This window comes from Ahaetulla prasina, chromosome 8 (genome assembly GCF_028640845.1).
Source record: "Ahaetulla prasina isolate Xishuangbanna chromosome 8, ASM2864084v1, whole genome shotgun sequence".
NCBI classification, from domain to species: domain Eukaryota; kingdom Metazoa; phylum Chordata; class Lepidosauria; order Squamata; family Colubridae; genus Ahaetulla; species Ahaetulla prasina.
Genome location: NC_080546.1, coordinates 21,373,774 through 21,389,499, shown reverse-complemented (window position 1 = coordinate 21,389,499; position 15,726 = coordinate 21,373,774). Strand labels below are relative to the sequence as shown.

The window sequence follows — 15,726 nt, the reverse complement described above, 5'->3', positions numbered from 1 at the left end:
ATTAGGGACCACCTTTGGTGGGGAGATAACAGCACTCCATGTGCCTTTGGCGTTTAGTCATGCCGGCCACATGGCCATGGAGACATCTTCGGACAGCGCTGGATGTTTGGCTTTAAAATGGAGATGAGCACCACCTCCTAGAGTCGGAAACGACTATAACGTATGTATGAGGGGAACTTTTACCTTTAAACAATATCCACAATTTAAATTTAACAATATCCATGACTCTAGGAAAGGTATTTTACTCTCTTACAAGTGAAAATGCTTTACGTGGATGCATTATGAAAGCACCTGAGGTTTGCCTGAAATAGAGTAGGCTGAAAACCAAGCCGACAAAATTTTCTTGATATCATTTGTTCTCGCTCTGTAATTCTGAAGTCACCCAGGACGAGAACTTCAGCAATTTCAAGTTAGCTTCCATTGTGGTACAGAGGTCTATCCTTAACCAGGTTAAGTCATGACTTATTTAGCCACAGAAGACTTAGAATAATTTTGTCACTTTCAATGTACACTGATCGGCATACATTAAAATGAAATTTTGTTGCATGCAGGTCTCAAAGGGTCACCACCTCCAATATACACTACATAAACATGACAAAATAAATAAATAAATAAATAAATAAATAAATAAATAAATAAATAAATAAATAAAGCATATACCAACATATATTATATAACATGGCTTGAGGGATAAGTCAGGACTGTGGCCTCAACTATTTTGGTCATTGAAAAATGAACCTGATAGGAAACTGTTAATTCCACCTTTGCCTGCTAGAAGGCGGGGCTTAAGACTGCTTCCTCCTCCATGAGGAAATCTCCCCTTTTCATTTGCAAGTATTGACTTCAATAGAGTGTAATTTGGCCTTTTCTTCACTGAAACTCAGTCTAAGCACATCACAATTACAGATGGCATGTGTCATTGCAATCTGATCTCTAGTTCCCTGAATCTCCTTTCCATCCATTTTCTGTAGAAGGCAAAATTAAGGTTGAGAGGGAGAGGTCTGTTTTGGACCGTTGAAAAGCCCTACTCTCTCTACCAGGAAGAGGTAATAGTTAACTCTTTCCCGTTGGTTCATCTTTTGGTGATGGAGAATGACTGGGTTTCTTCCTTGCGCTAAGCCACAAAACATGATTTATGATCCAAACACATTATAACTTAGCTAAAGGCTCTGAACGCAGACTAATGAATAAGCAGTATGCCAAATAAGCTTTTTAGACTTTCCAGCCCAACAGAATTTTGGAAATAAATTAGAAGAGGTCGGTTTATATCTGTCTAGCTATCACAGAATAACTGTCCAAAAACTTAAAGTGCCTAAATTTAGTGTAGAGAGAAGTGCCAGCAAAAGAAAACTGGAGTTCAAAAATAGGCCAAATGACTTTACAAGGGCTGTGAAGGAAAACCTATCACAAAATACTTCCCCAGTGTATAACCAGCAGAGATGCAGTTGGGCAGCCTCTGCAAATGTTGCAAACTGTTCAATTCTAAGCAACCCACCCATACTACCACACTTGTAGTTTCCTTTCTATAGTTATGACCCACCATGGACCGTATACAGCCTGTCTGATGCTTCCAAATGTACTATGCAGAGGCAACCTGTTATTTCATGGCAACAAAGAAAATGCACAAGCTTTTATATCAGTTGATGGCAAAGGGATTGTAAGAAATTCCAGGAAGGAATGGTCTGCATGCTTTTCTTGTCTTGTTTTTAATCATATAACATTATATATTCAATTCTATTAAGTCTTTCAAATGTATGTACTGCATACGAACAAAGAGATATTTTCTTAAATATATTCTTTAAAAGAGAAAATATTTATTTATCTTTATGGGTTTAATAACAACTAGTTTCCAACAATTATGGGTTTAATAACAACTAGTTTCCAACAATTATGGGTTTAATAACAACTAGTTTCCAACAATTATGGGTTTAATAACAACTAGTTTCCAACAATTATGGGTTTAATAACAACTAGTTTCCAACAATTATGGGTTTAATAACAACTAGTTTCCAACAATTATGGGTTTAATAACAACTAGTTTCCAACAATTATGGGTTTAATAACAACTAGTTTCCAACAATTATGGGTTTAATAACAACTAGTTTCCAACAATTATGGGTTTAATAACAACTAGTTTCCAACAATTATGGGTTTAATAACAACTAGTTTCCAACAATTATGGGTTTAATAACAACTAGTTTCCAACAATTATGGGTTTAATAACAACTAGTTTCCAACAATTATGGGTTTAATAACAACTAGTTTCCAACAATTATGGGTTTAATAACAACTAGTTTCCAACAATTATGGGTTTAATAACAACTAGTTTCCAACAATTATGGGTTTAATAACAACTAGTTTCCAACAATTATGGGTTTAATAACAATAGAGAAGTAAGGATAAGCAATAATAAAAATTCTTAAGGTTTTTCTTTAAAACCTTCAAAGAAGTATTTGGTCTACCTCCTCCATTACAACACAGGAACTGACACATGTCACTTACATAATACAGTGACATTTTCAAAATTATACCAAAAGAACAGTGCAAGAGTGAAGGTGAATGGAATATTAACTGAAGAGATAAAATTAGAAGCTGGTACGAGACAAGGATGTCCCTGTCCCCAACATTATTTTTATTGGCTATGGAAATATTGACAAAATGATAGAAAAGATGAAGAATTAGAAGGATATAAGGGTATAAGATAAATTTGTATGGATGATACTTTAATTATTTTGAAAATGTAGAGAAAGATCTGAAAAAGATATATAAGCATTTGATAGAATTTGAGGAAATGACAGGATTGAAAGTAAATTGGTCAAAGTCAGAATTATTGATGGATAGTAATGGTAATGAGTCTGAGAATATGCAAGAGCAATTTGGGATAAGGATTAAAAACACATTGAAATATTTGGGTATAGTGCTTTCACTTAAGGTTAAAGAATTGAAAAAACTTAATTATGATGTGGTGATTAACGAAATTGAGAAGAAGATAGATAAATATAAAATTTTAAAGTTGTCTTGGTTTGGTAGAATTGCAATGTGTAAGATGATGTTGCTGCCCAAGTTCAACTTTTTATTCGAGATGCTACCACTAAATTTGACAGAGAAAGATATTGAAGGATATCAGAAAAAACTGGATAAATTTTGCAATGGTGGCAAAAGACCTAGATTAGTGAAGAAAATGTGGTATCAAAATCAAAAGGAAGGTGGATTAGGAATCCCCAAATTATTTAATTATTACTGTGCGTATGGTATCCGGATAGTGGTAAAAATACTTAAAGGTGAAGATAACTATTGGAGAGATTTAGAGTTAAGGGATATAGAAATTTGGATCAAGGTGGTTTTAGATAAAGCAAATTTAAAATGTGTAAGTAGAAGTTATTGGTTAAAGGGATTAAGTAAAATGTGGAATAAATTTGTTAAAATTTTAATTCCGGATATAATCTTTTTGGGGGAGACAACTGGAATTTGGCCAATTAAAAATAATATAAAGCGTAATGAAGTGATTAAAGAGGAAAATATAGAAATTATTAGAGATTGGATAAAAGTTATGGAAATGAAAGGAGGAATAAAGAAATTATTGAAAAATTAGGGTTAAGTTGGTTTGAAAAATACAGATAGAAAAATGGACAAAAAACTAAAGGAAAATTATTCGATAAATAGATGTGAAACTGAATTTGAATATTTAGTATCTCGGATTATGAAAGATGAAATTGGGCTAAAGGGACTCGTTAGTAGGGTTTATAAGATTATAAATTCTGATGAAAAATTACAAAGAGTGATGAGGACAAATTGGGAAAAAGATCTTAATATTGAAATACCAGAGTCAGATTGGAATGTGAATTGGAAGAGTAGAATTATGAGAACTTTATCTATAAGGATTAAAGAGCACAATTATAAAATTGTTTGGAAATGGTATTTGACTCCAGTAAGATTGTCACAAATGGATAAAAAAATTAGTAAAAAATGTTGGAGATGTGAGATGGAATTGGGGACTTATGAACATATGTGGTATAATTGTGATAAGGTTAAAAAGTTTTGGCAACAATTGGAGAAAATGATATTTGAAATGATGGGGAAAGTAATAACATTGAGAGTGGAAACTATATTATTGTTGGTAATTAAGGAAATAGAATTAACAAAATATGAAAAAGAATTGATTAGAATTATGATTATAATAGGTAGAATTATAATAGCTAGATATTGGAAACTAGATGTGATTTTTAGAATAGAAGAGTGGAATTCTGAAATGTGGAAATTAGCTTTAAATTAGCTTTAAATGATAAAATGACATGTGATATTAAAATTAGAAGTGGTGTGTATAAAGAAGATATTTTCTGGAAGACTTGGAAACCATTTGTGGACTTTGCGCTTGGAACATTGGACGCTTCAGTACCTGTACCTCGAGAACGTGGATTTTGGCAATCATGAGGATATATCCGAAGACCCAAATCTTCCTTTTATGTATAGCACAAGGGTGTAATAATGTATTTTTTTTGTTTGTTTGTTGTAAAAAAAGTAATAAAAAAAAAAAAGAAAAAAGAAAAAAAAAGAATCAAAACAAGACTGTGTTTACACATATGCTAGGTGATATCTAGTCCAGGGGTAATCAACCTTTTTATACCTACCACCCACTTTTGTATCTCTGTTAGTAGTAAAATTTGCTAACCGCCGACCGGTTCCACAGTAATGCACCGTATATCGTCATCTGCGCATGCCTCTCGCGCATCGTGGATTGGGTTTGGGGGGACACCAGCTACCAGCTGTGCTCGTCTGTTACAGCTGGGTGGTGTGGGGGGAGATGCGCGAGCTATTCTGGGACGAGGCTCTTTTGTTTGCAGTAGCACTATAGCACCATTTAGTTTCACTTACGTAACGTGAACTAAACTTATGCACGGGCAATACAAATAGTATATTTTCAGAAATTTAAACCGTCACTGGGAATTTTATGAAAACCTAATGAAAATGTTTTTAAATAATGCTATGAATTTTTAAAAAAAAAATCAATTAAATTAAAAAAAAGAAAAGTGCTTCAGTATCGGACAAAACCCCTACTGCCCACCATGAAAGCTGGAAAGCCCACTATTGGGCGGTAGGGACCAGGTTGACTACCACTGACCTAGTCCAATCATAGCCTCTTGAACAAGCAACCATTTGTTACAGAGTATTTGCAAATCTTAAGCCATAACCAACTGACGGTTACTGGTAGGAATACAGAACTTCAGAGTACAGCAAGGCCTTTCAATCAATCCTGGGTCACAGTCTTTCAGAAGGCTGACAGTTCCCTTTGTATGAATCAATGGATTGAAACACCACCTTAATAATTAAGGCTAACTGATTTTGGATAATTTATAATAAATGTTTGGAATAACTTATAGGAATCACTAGGGTTTATAGAACAAACACACTAGCATACAACTATTATAAACGATCTATCTTAGTGCAAAAGTTACTTCGCATTAATGAAACACTTATAAAAGTTTCTTGAAAGTGGAATATTTTTCTTCCAGCCTTAGATATCATTATGATGATGTTTAGCATGCAGGTCTGGTGGGGGGAGGAGGGAGACTTGAACTAATCAAATATTAAATATTTATCAATTGTTCTTAAATCCGTAAGCATATCTATTTCATGACACTGTGATATCTTCCAAATGCTTATTCCACTCACAAGCAAATACTTCATATAGCACCTGAAAGTATTACTGAAAAACATCAGAAATTTACTAAAAAATAGCAAAAGTGCTCAATGGAAGAAACTGATAGCTTCAAACATGTGCAACTACGTACACATAACATATGCAAAAGTTGCATTTATCTGCATGCACTAAGAGAAACCCCAGAGCTCCCTTAAATCTTGGTAAGCAGACATCTCAAGAAATGTTACCAATACATTGAAGGACAATATATCAATAGCTACAAAGTTGGGGTGTGCATGGGAAACATTTCTTGAGATGTCTGCTTACCAAGATTTAAGGAATGGGTCTAGATTATGTCACAGCTGCCAAAAAAAGCCCTGAGCACAAAGGGCAAATAAAGAAAATTTCTCACACCTCCCCACTACGAAAAAGAAGAAAAAAAAGTGGCCCTGTTGATTTTGTTTTATTTCTACTGTCTTTTAACATGCCCGGAGTTACTGATTTACCAAACAGGGCAGGCAGTCGGGCCACTTAAGGAAAAGTCTTGCTGATGAAGTGGGTTGGGGGGTTGGGGGGAGAGGAAAGGAGATGTTGAAGCCCCTGACAGAGGGAGGGACGGAGGGAAAAGGGGGAGAGAGAGGGAGGGGGAGAGAGAGGGGTAGATAGAGAGAAAGAGAGTGGGGAGAAGAGAGAGAAAAGCAGAAAAACCGCAATCTGAGCAAACTAATGTCGGGGTACCAAGCAAATATTAAACAGGGCCCGACTAGGTGGCTCAGTGGCTAAAACCCTGAGCTTGTCGATCACAGGTCTCCTGCGTGAGCAGGGTTGGACTAGATGACCTCTAAGGTCCCTTCCAGCTCTGTTACTCTTTTTTTTTTAAAAGGGCACTTGTTGCCGCTTTTCAACTCTTGGATTTTTTTTTTAAAAAAAAGGGGGAGGGGAAAGGACTGGGAATCGAAGAAGCGACACCTTACAGCAGCATTTTAAAAAGGCACATCTGTTAAAAAGCAACGTCTCAATAAAAAAAAAAGGGAAACGTTTCGCGACGGAACCACGAAGGGACTTAGGGCGGTGGAAAGATTCTCTCTCTCTCTCTCTATCCCTCTATCTTAGCTCCGTCTGGTTCTGCCCAGGGCGCTCCGGCCGTAGTAGCAGCAGCTCCCACTTTCCTTCCCCGGCTCCCCCTTCAGTCCCCAAACTCAGCGCAAACTTTAATCGGCGCCTCCACCAACCCCTCCCATTCCGCAAGGTGCCGCGGACGCGCTGCTCTTCTTTTAAGGCGCGCAAAAGCCTCTTTTATTTCCCGCGACCCCCTCTCGGGAAAGCTTCCCCTTCTGCCTCCGGGTGGGGAGGGCACGGGGGGGGCTCCTCTCCCCTCCCTCCCTCCCTCCGTCCCTGTTTCTCTCCTCAGCAAAAAGCCCCGTCCGCGACTCACTTCCAAGGCGGAGGCTGGAGAGGCGAGCGCAAGACGGCGAGCGCTTTCCCACCAAAGTGGCCGTGTGCGCGAAAGAAGGCAAAGTCCAAGCCGGAGCCTTCTCGCCCCCGAGCTCTTGTTTGCACTTCCGCCCCTTTTCTGTCGCTCCACCCCCCACGCTCCGGCTCCGGAGGGCCGGCGAGGTTGGCTCCAGCTGAGAGCCGGAGAAGGAGAGGCGGGGGCAGCGGGCTACCTTCCGGCTCTGGCATGCGCCTCGCTCTCCTCGGAGAGCCTCGGGCGCCCCGCGGCAGCCTTGCCGGACCGCAAATGGAGACACCCACCCCCACCCCCGCTCCCCAAAACCAAAATCGCAGGCTGAACGAGGACGAAGAAATAAAGAGGCGCGATTTTGACGGGAAGGCTCTGGAAACCCTGCCTAAAATCAAGGGTCTTAACCCGCCTGAAGTGTAAATCACAAGTGCCTTAACCAACTTTAACGGGCTGACGTTTCCACCTCAGAGAATTTAGCGGAGTCTGCCAGCTCCGTCCGCCTCTCCAAATCGACTTCAAATTTATTTTATGATTCCAAATGCGCGTGAAAAGCGTACGCGATCGATGAAAAAGAGAGCTAGGGGGCTGCGTGTTCGCGTTCACACGTGCAAGAGGGGAAAGCTGCGTGTCACTGTTATTCTGGACTGTTGCCATCTTTGCTGCCATCTAGTGGTCGTATGGATTTTCTCAAGCGCAGCGTTCCTTTGTTTTGGTAGTCGCGGTAGACACAACTTTTGATTGTTTAGGTTACTTGGTGTTGACCAAGTTTTTCTTTTTTTCCTTGTAGAAGTTGTATTACCAGACCGACAAGTATCAAACCAAGGTAAACGAACACAAACCGATAATAAGACCTTAAGCTATGTGTATTGTTCACTGTTTGCTTAAGTATGAAGAGTCTGAGCTGTGTGTAGTAAAAATACAAGCCAAAATTAAATAAAGTCCAGTGGGGAAAAAAATTGAACTACATCCCTTTGAGCAATTACTTGGAAGCCAGCATCTCCTTAAAAGGAAATAAAGGTAAAGGTTCCCCTCGCACATATGTGCTAGTCGTGCCCGACTGTAGGGGGCGGTGCTCATCTCAGTTTCAAAGCCGAAGAGCCAGCGCTGTCCAAAGACGTCTCTGTGGTCATGTGGCCGGCATGACTAAATGCCAAAGGCACATGGAACGCTGTTACCTTCCCACTAAAGGTGGTCCCTATTTTTCTATTTGCATTTTTTACATGCTTTCGAACTGCTAGGTTGGCAGAAGCTGGGAACAAGTAATGGGAGCTCACCCTGTTACGCGGCACTAGGGATTCTAACCACTGAAAGGAAATAGATTTACGCAATTCTCAGAATGTCTTTCTATGACAGGGTTCTATTGACCTCCAAAGGTTGACAAGACTATGCATTATTATTATGCATAGTACTATTAGTGGAAATAGTATTTATTATTGGATTTTTATCCCGCCTTTGTTACTTTATAAGTAACTCAAAGCAGCAAACATATTTCATACTGCTGCCTCCTCCTATTTCCCCCACAACAACAACTCTGTGAGGTGGGTTGTACTGGTAGACAGTGTGACTGGCCCAAGGTCACCCAGCCAGTTTTCATGGCTAAGGCAAGACTAGAACTTACTATCTCCTGGTTTGTAAACCAACATTTGTTATCTTCATATAATAAATGTTGGGGATTAATGAACAATCTGAAACTTCATGAAGGGATGATACTGTAAAATAAGGGCCATTACAGGCACTATTTCAGATTATAACTACCAGTATCACTAAATTTGGGAGTGAGTACACTCATTGAGTAAATTATGATTTGGTTTAAGTGTCATCCAATGAATAAGTCACAAGGTTTACATATTGCATTGAGCTATACCCGTGATGGCAAACCTATAGCACATCTGCCACTGGTGACAGTTCAGCTCCACCATGCATGCGCACGCACCTCCCAGCCAGCTGATCGTTGGGTCTCTACAGTGCATATGCAGGGGGCGGGTTGTGTGCAGGGTGGCCACATGCGCATACATAGGTGGAGCGCATGGGGGCACATGCAAGGGGCCACGCACGCATACATGGGGGTTGGGTGCATGCACGGGGGCTGCACATGCATTGCAGTTTGGGGCTTTGGGCGCATGTGTGTGCATTCATGCGTGCGCTTTGGCCACTTGGTCCGGAAAAGATTAGCCATCACTGAGCTATGCACTATGCTTTACTAATAACAGCTCTAACTAAATCCAACCAAGTTACACCTTTACATGATACAGGAACTCAAGAGTTTCTGGTCACAATTTTCAGTTTACAATTGATTGTTAAAGATGAAGAATGAGCAGGAGTCGGGATCCAGCAGACCAGGACAAATCATCAGTGAAGGTAAAAATTGTCCGTGCTCCTTACTTAATGCAGCCTTCTACTAATGCAAGCCCGGTCCTGAATCTGCTGACAGAAGTTTTGTTTGAACCAGATTACATTGCCAGCCTTAAAAATAACTTCCTAACATGCTTGGTCATGTCTGCCTTGCTTAACCACCCACCATGACGTACAAATTCATCATCTCCTGGCCCTGAATGAAATTAATTCACTTGTCTGTAGCACAAAAAGCCTTGTTCTCTACGCTTCCAAGGACATTTGTCTCTGGCCACACAGGAATGAGCAGAAGCTATCTCGGCCTCCCTTTGTAACAAGATCTTTGCCGCCTTCTTTTATGATGCCCATTCAGTCCTCCCAGTTATGTCCTTGAAGATCAGAGTTCACAGAAAACGTTTGTCTGAACATGCCTGGCCTATAGTTGATTCATAGAGTACAGTGAAAAATCTGCTTAATTAAGGTTGTCAGCACTGTGCTGCAATTGCGACAATTACTAGTAAAGGGACAGAGAAATTACTCCTTGGTTGCCATTTAGAGTTTTGCAGCTCTGATAAATGTCAATTGATGATCAGTAGAACTTACAATTTTATTTTGGGTCATTTTATTACTATGACTGCTCATTTCTTTTTTTACTACCGTGTTTCCCCAAAAATAAGACCCTGTCTTATATTTTTTTTGAACCCTGAAATAAGCACTTGGCCTTATTGCCATGTGCTCAAAAGCCCGATTGGGCTTATTATCAGGGGATGTCTTATTTTGGGGGAAACAGGGTATCTACATGATATTCCAGTTGATATTCTGGTTGCAGTTCCATTAATATCATGATTATTTTATTGCCTTGGATACAAAATGTCTGTGAAGGCCAGATATAGGCTTGTTCACACAGTAAACTAAGCTACAATATGGTTTAATTGTTGGACTATAGGTAGGCCAATCATGGCTTGTTGTTGCCAAGCATTTTTACCATGTTTTTCTTCTTTCCCAATATATATTTGCTTATGTAGAGTCATGCACTTCTACATGGTTAGCATTCCGTAACAATACCTCAGCGCAAAACTTTATATACCAGAATTGTGTTCTGAGCTCAAAGGAAAATGAAAAAAGAGAGAGACATAACTAACTTTGCATGCCCTGTGAGAAAAATAGACCTACACTTTGCATGCCCTGTGAGAAAAATATCAGGCCAGGATCATTATTCACAGCAGCGGTGACATGCACTTACCTTACTACCGGTTCGGAAATGTGAGCACGTGCGCCTCTTCTGTGCATGCACAGAGCCTTCTACGCATGCACAGAGGGTCAAAAATGGGATGTAATGACATTCCCGGCAGGTGGGTGGAGGCTCTTCGCGGGAACTGGATAGATCCGACCGGATTTCACCGCTGATTCATAGGCTGTGTGAAATCAATCCACATGATTTTTTGTTTGTTTGTTTAGAAAATTTATATAACTGCCCATCTCACAAAAAGTTAGTCTGGCTGACGTCAAGCAGAATACTTTTAGGTGGGCGTGTTTTGTTTTATGCACTATATTCATGACAATCAAGGAAATAGATTAAAATAAATCTACACGCTTCTGAATTTTGAAGCCACAACTAGATGATGGTTCCCCAACACGGATTTATGTGCAGCAAGAAAGAAATGGCATTATTTTACCGTCAGACTTTCCAAAACTGAAGCCAAATGGTTGTTTAATTGCTTCACCTTGACAACAAGGATGGGTGTACACAATCTCCTGCTTCACCTCTAAAGGGCAAGACTAGTCATCACAATTCAGAAGTGATTGTTATATCCTGTTGCTGCATACCATCATGACACCAGTTAATAAATATCTAAATACAGATTTGACTTCTGCATACAATAATATAATAAACACATGGAGTCAGAAACCTGTTAGGTTTGGTGCTATGCAAAAAGAGAGAGAGAGAGAGAGAAACACTTATCTAATTACTCTTTTCCCCTAGGAGAAAAAATATTAGCATGCTGTAGCATGGCAGCTAATGAATTTAATTATTTATAATGATATAAATTCATGGTATAACCTTATATCTTGCCAGCTGAACCACAATAAATGCCTTACAAAGATGGAAAATGCATTTTAATTGAGATCTGGCAGTAGTTATAGGTTAACAGTAGTAATAACCATTTTGTATGCAATGTAATTTGTAATTTTGTTTGTATGTTTGTATATAATGTAAAGCTGCCTTCAATTTAAACTCTTGTTAATGTTATGAATGTGTCCATACAAGTGGTGGGTTGCTACCGGTTTGCCCCCAGATAGGGCGAACCGGTAGCGGCGGTGGAAAGCTCCGCCCACCCGGTCAGATGTCTCTGCGCATGTGCAGAAGCTTCTGTGCATGTGTAAAAGTGTCACACATGCGTGTGAGCACATGTACGTGAGTGGACTGGTAGCAACCAAAATTGAAACCCACTACTGGTCCATATTCATACAATTATATGAACAAGGGTTGCTATTGTCTTTATCTGATTTGTTTTACTTAAACAGATTTTTTTTTACTAGACAACAGTTATCTCCCATAAAAGTACTAACTCAAATTTTAGCCATAGCTGACTAAAAACTTTAATTTCCTTTTAAAACTGAAATCCTTTTAAAACTATCTGAATGGTTGTCACCACTACATTTCAGTGATGATTCAAAGGGTACATTATTCTAGCAATTAATAGGTTTTATAACAATAAATTTTCTTATTTCCTATTGTACTGTATTATGATATTTTTTGCCCTCTATCTTTAAGAGTGCGACATGACACAGCATAAGATTCATGTACCACACTAGACCAAAACTCAACAAAACATGTTAAACTTAAATTAATTCCAAAACCAGTTAATACATCTTCTGCATAAATTTGGTCTTTAAAGTGGTGTTTCCCAAACTTGGCAATTTGAAGACATGTTAACTTCAATTCCCAGAATACCTTAGCCAGCAATGCTGAGAAACACTCTAGAGCACTGTCAGCAAACCTGTGGCACGCGAAACCATCCCGCGAAGAATGCGCGGCCTTGCTGGCTCTTATTCTGCGTTCCTGTGATCACGCACATGCCGATCAGCTGGCCGTCGCGCGCGGGGGAGCGGCGGAACCCAGAAGAGCAGCGTTCTATCACACATGCGCAGGCCGGCACCTGGCCTTCCAGGTTGATGTTGCGCGCATGCGTGATGGCCAGCTATTCGTTGGACACGCTTCCATACTGGTGTCTGGGTATTCGGGTGCTGGCTCGCACATGTTCAATGGACTGCTGCTCTTTCGGTATCAGCGCTCCCGCCTGGTTTCATGTGCCACTTCCGGCACGCAGGCTGGCATGCGGGCATGTCAAAGGTTCACCATCATGGCTCTAGAGCAGGGATGTCCAAACTTGGCCCCTTGAAGAGTAGTGGACTTCAACTCCCAGAATTCCCCAGCCAGCAACTTGCTCATATTTATAGCTCATACTGGCTGGGGAATTCTGGGAATTGAAGTCCACCACTCTTCAAGGGGCCAAGTTTGGACACCCCTGCTCTAGAGCATCAGCAGCATTTTCACCCAGCTCCCAATGCTCCTTTGGGCTCCTTACCTTCTGAATGGGACAATTTGTCACAGCCAACTCACCATTGCCAACTTGCTGCAGGATAACTCGTCAAAGCCAACTTGCCATGGGACAACTTGCTGCAGGATAATTTAACAATTCTATTTAATTATTTAAAATAAATAAAAAGATACTTTAGTTTTTGCCGTTCACTTTTCATTCTGTCCCTTCTTTTGCATCCTTTCTTTAATGATTCTATCCCGCTATTTCTTTGATATTAGTGTAACTCTTGTTCTGCAGTGAGTTGTCCTGTGGCAAGTTGGCTGTGACAAGGTCGGCCAACACTGAGTTGGCCATGGCAAGTTGGCCATGGTGAGTTGGCTGTGGTGAAGTGTCATAGACCTCCTTACCTTCTTCCTTGAACTAGTCAGTGCTGTTTCCAAATTGGCCAATAGTGGAGAGCTAAACAAGGAAGTTAGCTATCCCATACTCCATTCTCACCAGGTTTGCCTTTGTTGCAAGAGGAAAATAGAAACATCAAACCAAGAGTTTGTTCTGTGGGAGCTCACAAAAGTCAAGCAAGGAAGCCATGGGGGAAAAGTGGGAGGGTATCCCTGAAGTTCAGAATGAGAAAGACAATCCCAAGAGGTGGGAAGTGGAGAGACTTTTCTGACTCTCAAACTGGTGGGGAAGAACGGAGGCAAATAGTGCTTATGATGTGGCTGAATGAAAGCAGAAAGGAATTTTCTGCTCAAAAACAAAAAGCTCAGCACTAGAACATTATGTATATCACTGCAGTGGTGGTATTCAGCCCGTTCGGATCGATTCGGGTTAACTGGTAGTGGCAACCAGGTGGGCTGGTCCACCCACCCATTCACCCTGGCGCTATGCCGTCCTATTTAGCCACATTTTCTAAGCCGCATGCATGCGTACAAACTGCGCGTGCGAGCAAAGCGCCTGCCCACACTCACATTTTCGGTGTGAACCGGTGGTAAAATTATGCGAAGCCCAACCTCTGTATCACTGGTACATGTCATAGTTATGAAGCAGGGAAACTTGATGTTAACACAGAAATGTCAAAACTGACCACTGACATTCAATGCTAGGAATCCGTGAACTGAAAAGGAATCGAATGGAATGGCTACTATACATCAAGTATAGTATCTTACATCTTTGGAAAGAAAACCATATAAGAAATTAGGTAGCCACCATCATTATCAAAAGATTGCTAGTCATCAGTGTTCAGACAGAATCTATCCAAAGGACAGCATTAGGTTCAATCTGAAATGACAGCCTTTCAAAAGATGCTTTTCAAAGTGACCAGGATCCAAGTCTACGTTCCAAATACATAGAGGGAAAAAGCTGAAATTAAATAGTTCCACCCCAATTTGCAATTCTTAAACACCAGACAAAAACCATAATCATCTACTTCTCTGTGTGGAAGGGAGATTTTTAGGACAAGTTGTTCTCTTCTGATCTGAGGAACGTTATCTTCAGATACTGATCTCACAATAACTTCATTGATCAAAATGAGCAGTTGGCTGTTGATCATTTGGTCTCATTTCTCAAGATCTCTGTGCCCATATTTCATATAATAGTACTGATCTGAAACGGAATGTCTTCCTGTTCATTCTGGTATTATGTTTCTAAATGAACAGATCATTCTAGCATAACATTGCCATTCAGTTGATCCTTCACTATCTAGTAAACAATAACTCTGAACATACTCAAAGTTAACTGTTTGCTTAAACACAGTAATGATCTTAGATTTGGTCAAATTCTTGTTACCTTCCATATTTTGTTTTACAATGATCTATTCTAATAAAGAATTCAGAACTATGGACGAAGCGCAGAAGCGAGGCACGGAGATTAGCTGGGCTGCATGGCAAAAGCAAGATATATAGGGTGGGCGTAGCAGGGTGGATGGGGTAAGCGGTGGGCGGGGTGAGTGGCAAGCTGCCGAGCAGGCAGAAGGGGGCAGGGCCAGCCAGAGGTGGCATTTGCTGATTCGCTGAACTACTCAAAATTTCTGCTACCGGTTCGCCTGAACCAGTCCAAACCAGCTGAAAACTACTCTGTACTGGACCATTGCATTTATCTTAGATGCTAATTTATTAATGCTACAGTTTTTATCATCCCAACTTTAACTAGATATAAAAATGAACAAAACTAAAATCTGGTTTCAGAATAGGCAGCAGCACTGGCACTACACTACAAATGTCTGATGGACAACGAAAAAATGCAAGGCAGTTCCAAAAAGACATTTATTTTGGATTTAAATTAAGGTCTTGGACTGCAAAGACTGCAACAAATTATGGATACCTCTTAAAATGCACCTCTGCATATTGAAATATTTCTATGCTGATCAAAAAGCAAACAAAAATGGCTAATTTATTAGTTTGTAATTGTGAAAGGAATGCGCAAAAGTTGTATGTAGTGTCCCATTCTATTTAATTTATATGCAGAACATATGAGAAATGGTGGAATGGAAAAAATAGAAGCTGGAATTAAAATTGCTGAGAGAACCAACAACCACAACAATATGCTGATCATATTACTTTGATGGCTGGGAGTAATGAAAATGTTGTTGAAGATAAAAAAAAAACCCTCAAAGATTATGTCTACTGCGAATACCAACATATTCACTAATATTGCAAATTAGTGAAAGAAGTAATGGGTTGTATCTTCTTAGGCTAAACCCTTCAAAGGAATAGAATTTTTTATCGGGTCATGAAAAAAAGTGGCCAGAC

General features: G+C 39.9%; 1 protein-coding gene across 6 annotated transcripts in view; it reads right to left on the bottom strand.

The window, feature by feature from the left end:
• The window catches only part of PDLIM5 (PDZ and LIM domain 5), a 165,625-nt gene extending 158,338 nt beyond the window's left edge, over positions 1-7,287 (bottom strand). The window contains exon 1 of one of the 6 annotated variants that reach the window (XM_058191976.1): positions 7,074-7,287. The gene's annotated coding sequence lies outside the window, so the exon portion shown is untranslated. The remainder of the gene's footprint in view (positions 1-7,073) is intronic. The other 5 variants (XM_058191977.1, XM_058191978.1, XM_058191979.1 and 2 more) reach the window with 5 other exon arrangements.
• Positions 7,288-15,726: the final 8,439 nt, after the last annotated feature.